This window comes from Lactuca saligna, chromosome 4, assembly GCF_052625555.1.
Source record: "Lactuca saligna cultivar CGN05327 chromosome 4, ASM5262555v1, whole genome shotgun sequence".
NCBI classification, from domain to species: domain Eukaryota; kingdom Viridiplantae; phylum Streptophyta; class Magnoliopsida; order Asterales; family Asteraceae; genus Lactuca; species Lactuca saligna.
This window is the reverse complement of record NC_136420.1, coordinates 27,406,797-27,412,796: the sequence shown is the minus strand read 5'-3', so window position 1 is coordinate 27,412,796 and position 6,000 is coordinate 27,406,797. Positions and strand designations below refer to the sequence as shown.

At 35.3% G+C, this 6,000-nt stretch overlaps 1 pseudogene; it reads right to left on the bottom strand.

Moving 5' to 3' along the window:
• Positions 1-273: 273 nt before the first annotated feature.
• LOC145038377 (lignin-forming anionic peroxidase-like) lies at positions 274-4,965 on the bottom strand (annotated as a pseudogene).
• Between the last annotated feature and the right edge of the window lie 1,035 nt (positions 4,966-6,000).

Sequence of the window (6,000 nt, the reverse complement as noted above, 5' to 3'; positions counted from 1 at the left end):
CCTTCGTGCTTCGGTTTTTATTTTTTCGGTTTTCAGGTTTAGTTTACTCACCACTTTAAGATCTTGTTGTACTAGCAGATCCCGAGAAGTATCATATAACTATATATTGCATTAAAAGTGGGGATAAATAATTAAATCTAACCGGTTGAGAATAGTCATAAACTTTTATATTTCTTTACACTTAAAAGAATAGAATAAATGAATGAAGATATGACTACAAGTACAATTTTCAGAGACAAATACAAGAACGGGGGACTAAATGAACCAGGTAGCTTAGTGAAGAGCACCACATATCCTCCTTATCACTCCTTCTTGACCCGTTAACAGCCTGATCTCACTCATCTTCACCATCGCTTTTGCAAACTCCGACTTAAACTTGGAAGGATTGTTGCTATATTCCAAAACAATGCTGTCTGTGGACCCACTACTATAAAGCACCTGATCTGATTCAAGAAGACCCTTCTTTTGTATCAGATTCTTGAAGTAGTTGTAATCAAACGAATTCAATGTCACCATATCTAGTGGTTTCAAATTTCTGTTTCCATCATTTATAGGGCAACAACGTCTACGTGTGCTAGGAAGATTGGTCTCCGCTAGAACAAGGCTAGCGGTGTTGAAATCTCATCTTCCGAGCTTAACCGACCATGAAGAACCACCAACCATTTCTGATGCATCACGGGTGGCCACTATCAGTATGTCTGCACAAGATACAACTTCGGGACATACAAGAAAGGGGAGCATTAGCGGCGATGGACGCTATTAGTGACGACATGTAATTGACGTGTTACATGTCGCCGCTAATAGCGGTCGTCACCGCTAATACTACTACAGTGTCGATTTGCGTCAAATTAACCCTGTCCGTTCGATTTGCTTTTCATCCAACGGCGGGGAATGAGAAAAAAGGGCATTTTATTTTCCCTTAAAGGGTGTCGTTGCTAATAACCTGTTGTGGCCGCTAAAACCCTAGCGGCGCCGCTGATATGCATCGCAGATACCCCCCCCCCCCCCCCCCCACTGCGTCTCTTTCATGTTCGTTCTGCCTCCTTTCATTCCCCCAACGATTACCGGTGACTGCACCTCATCTCCTCGTCCGACAACTTCGTTTGGGCCACAGGACTTGTCTCCGGTAACCATACACTCATTTCCAGCGACATAAGTTCAATTTAAGGTCTGATTTCTCCCCTATTTTCTATTTTGTTTTGGTGTTTTCCTTACTGGTTTTAAGGCTATGTTTAGCGCGCCATAGCTAGCTGATAAGTTAGCTTATTTTTTGATCTTTTTTATGTTGTCGTGTTTGGTAAGCCAAAAAGTGGCTTATAAGCTAGCTTTTTGAAAAGCTACCTAGACTAGCTTTTTAGGAGCTTTTATAAAATTTTCCAAATACACCCCTTAATTAATTATAGAAACACATATTATTACATGTCCGTTTATGTAATTTTATATATTTCAGCTAACTTTTCAGCTAATTTTACGAAATATTATTTTTTTTATCAGTTAGCTTTTCAGCTATCAGCTAGCTTTTCAGCTAGTACGCCAAACATAACTTAAGTGTTTAATGTGAGGTTTTTGGCAACCATTACTGCTGGCTAGCAGTTACCTGATGTGCGTACAATCCCTTGGGCAAAAGCAAACTTGAATTATATTGCTCAAGCACTCATTATATCTGGGTATGCTCCAAAATTTAAACTTTTCAACTGATTTTAGATAGATATAGTATGATTTTATGAAAATTCTTGTGGATGTGATTTGATTGTTTTTTGTTGAAAGAACATCCATTGCTGCATACTTTATCACTGTTGACAAAACTATACTGGAGTGTGCAAGGAAATACACACGCACTCTTTATGATAATTCCGCTTAACAGTTTAAAATTAATCAATTATGATTATGATACCTAGCTTCTGTTGTTCGTATCCAGTTTAATCTTCACATGTAGGCCTCGAAGTTTATGCTTTTAGATCTCTATATTATCTACCAGCAAGATAGATGCATAATTAAAAAATAATAATAATAATTGTTTTTATGCATTGATCTTTAGTGGCTGTATGTGGATATAATTTGCTTAATAATTCCTGCCTTGCATTGTTGACTAGAATTGCATGTTCTTCTTGCTCCATTTGAAAACGTTGTTGTAATAAACTTAAACTAATTGTTGGCTAAGATAATCAATATATTAATTAAATAGAAAATTAAATTATGTTAATTTTCAAATCAAATTGAATTAATTATAAAATCAAATTAAATTAATTTAAAAAATTAAACTAATTGTTAGGATATTATGGAAATAAAAAGAATCAGAGGTAATAAAAACTTGTGTTGTAATAAACTTAAACATATAAACTTGTGTTGTAATAAACTTAAACATATATGCAGTAACGTGGTATTTTAGTTTTAAAATTATTCATAATCATAAATTGTTTTGTAAATCTTATAATTTTGCAAGATTACTAACTTCTATTCATATTGTATTTTTGTATTGTACATCTTTAAATTTTACAGGTTACAAATGAGGTTTACATGGGCGATATTCTTTGTTATGATGTCCGATGTTATGGGCCTTGGTCACGGGGGTGATGGAGCTGGGGATCCACCACCTCCGGGGGGCTTTGGTCGCGGGCAGCATGAACAAGATAGTAAGTTTTATTATAATATATTTATTAGCTATTTTTATTAGTTTATTATATATTTTTAATTGTATTTTTTAGTCGATCTTCCAAAGAAAAGAAGGGGTTTGTCAAAGAACATAGAACTTGGAAAGTGGATACAGGCAAACAAGGGAAAGCCTGTGGATTTGGATTTCGACAGGGAGATCACATATTCCCCTATCAGGAAGCCTACCAATTGGTTGACACATGAAATTGGGAGGTATTTGTGGAACAACGTCCCTTTCAACGTATCTGTTGGGACAATGTTTCCCCTACGTTAAGGAATGCAACAGTTGTGCATCTAAAGATAACTTGGCTAATATTTGAAGTGTAGTTGTGATTGTTATTTAATTAACTAACTTTTTTGTATTTGTATAATAAGTTTGATTTCGATAAGTTTAACTTGGATCCGGAGCGTGCATAATTGTTGCGGAACATTGATTCGAGTCTTGCAAAAGTTTACAGAGGCCGAAAAGTAAAGCTCATTCTTATTTTAAGGAAATTAGGGGGCTTGCAGATATCTCAATGGCACTAAGCAACACCCCCCCCCCCCCCCCCCCCGCGGGAATGTCACCTGAAAATTAGGCGAAGACAGTCAAATATTTTCAATTGCCCATGCGTTCGACGTCAAACAAAGAAGTTCGCGCAAAACAACTATTTGTAAATAGAGGGGGATCAAGCTCGTACAGTAATGCATGCTTCAAAGAAGTAAGTTATGATATATTTAAATGTTTATATAAAGTATAATTAATCTAATTTTTAATGTTAAATAGGATATCACTCGAATCGAAGCATTTCGTAAGGCTAATTCCAACCGCCAAGGGGTATTTTATAGTCATACAGTCGAGCAACAATAAGTAAATGGTTAATTTGTATTTTCATATAAGTGTTTATATCGTCAATGGTATTTAGTAATCTAATTTTTATGATGTTTATCATTTTTTGAAAATACAAAATGTGTTACTTCAGGAGATCAATCAACAAACTCAAGCTTCTTCTTCAACAAGCGGTCTAACGCCAAGTGATACAATGCTATAATGGTTTGTTGGTTATAGTTTGATATGTTGATATTTTGTACTTTGGTAATTTTTGGAAAGTAGAATGCTATAATGATATGTTGGTTATGTTTTGATATGTTGATATTTTGTAATTTGGTAATTTTTGAAAAGTAGAATGCTATAATGATATGTTGGTTATGGTTTGATATGTTGATATTTTGTAGTTTGGTAATTTTTGGAAAGTAGAATGCTATAATGATATGTTGGTTATGGTTTGATATGTAGATATTTTGTAGTTTGGTAAAATTTTGAAAGTAGAATGCTATAATGTTATGTTGGTTATAGATATATTGGTATTTTTTTTATTTTGGTAATTTTTGAAAATTATAATACTATTATGATATATTGGTAATATATTTTGTTTTCTTTATAGTTGGAAATGTTGCAAACGACACTGAAGGACTTGGTATGCTCTGCGGCATTGAAAGAGTGGTTTCGTTCATTGTCACCACCAAATAATGAAGAAATTGATGAAAGTGGTGGCGAGGAGTAGGAATTTTAGGATTTTTTGAAATGTTTGTTTACAAGAATACTTTAGGTTGTATGAACTAATATTTTGGATTATGGATCAATATTTTATAAATGTTGAATTGTTTTTGGTTGTATATGGGTTAAGTGTAACCGATTTTATAAAATTGTGGATTATTATTTCATAAAATTGTAACGTATTTTATAAATGTTAATATTAAATAAACAAAAAAATGAAAAGAGTTTTTGCAGCGACAATGACGTATTAGCGGCGACAAACCAATAGCGGCAATAGTGAAGCATTAGCGGCGACTAAAAGGGTATTATCGACGAAGCATTGGCGGCGACGTATTTGCAGCGACATGTTGCCGCTAATACATTTAGCAGTGACAAGCCTTATCTTTTGCGGCGACTGTCGCTGCTAATGCCCGAAATTCTTGTAGTGTTTATAGTTTCTCCACCTCAGATTTTGCAGCGTCTATCACCTCATAGCCTCTTACAGAACCCTTATTAGGCAACACATTCCTTTCTCCAACTATCGAAGGTCCATCCAACAAGATTGATGTGTCGCAACCTTGAACAAAACAGTCATGGAAATGGAGGCGAAGGAAGGAAGCCGCCATGTGAGGTTCACGAGATATGGCTGTTCTGATGGTGGTTCTGATCGTACGGAGTGCAGTGGGACATGTAGCATCGTTGAAGGTAGAAGATAATTGTGTGTTGCAGGGTGTGTTGTTAGTAACTGAGAGAAAGAACAAGAAGAAGATGGATGTCGAAATATGTCGATAATCCATTTGAGTATTGAGAGATTGTTATATTCGATTATATATATATGTAAATCTGATGAATGTGGGATGAATCCAAAAGAAAAGGATCGTAGTAGAGATTTATAGCGTTGAGACTTGAGAATAGACCGTGTGGTTAAGCAGCCTTTGTTTGATCACAGTGGGCTGATTTTGTCCATTTGCTGGTAGATGTGGATGTATGGAAGCACAGTAAGAAAAAAAGATTTGATTTTTTCAACAGACAATAAATCAACAAAATCACAAAAATTAAGCTAACCTAGTTATTAACGTTGTAAGTTTTACGATAACTTATAAAATGTAAAATGAAGATTCGTTTAGAACTGTTCTTTCTTTTTAACATAAGTTACATTGATTTATTCATTAAGATTAGCCGCGTTTTATTATTAAGTTATATGTTTATTATAATAATTTGTAGGAGTTGTAAAGGTATAAAAATAATGTCAATGTGTGCTTTTTTGACATTTTCTTTACAATACAATTTTATATTTATGTATTTGCATGTTTGTGCGTCTGGTTATCTCGTAGTCTCCGCCGATTGCATGCGAGAACTCAAAATTGGGTAGTGATATTTCCACTGCCCATTTTGATTCATCCACGAAATTTACAGAAAATTGACGAACACACCCTTTATTAGTATTTGAGTGTAATTATGGTAGATGTTAGTATTTAATATCTTGGTTAATCCTTCTGTAATAAATAAAAAATAAATTAACTCACTAGCCTTATCATTGCTATTCTTCCCCCTCACCCCGATGCCTTCCCCTTCATTTTTCGTACGCCTAAGTCACCCAAACCTTCGACCAACACCCACACCCTCGCCGGAAACCGCTCCCTCTGCCGCCGCCCGCAAAATCGACAACCACCTTTCAAAATATGATTTGGTGGTCCATGGGGTTTAAATGTTTCAAAATCGATACTTGTATTTTTTTTATTGGACGAAGACAAGATTTTCGAGGACCACAGACGACGAGGGAGGCAAGGAGCGAGAAGATGCACCTTGGTTGCAGGTCTCCGGTGTGGGTG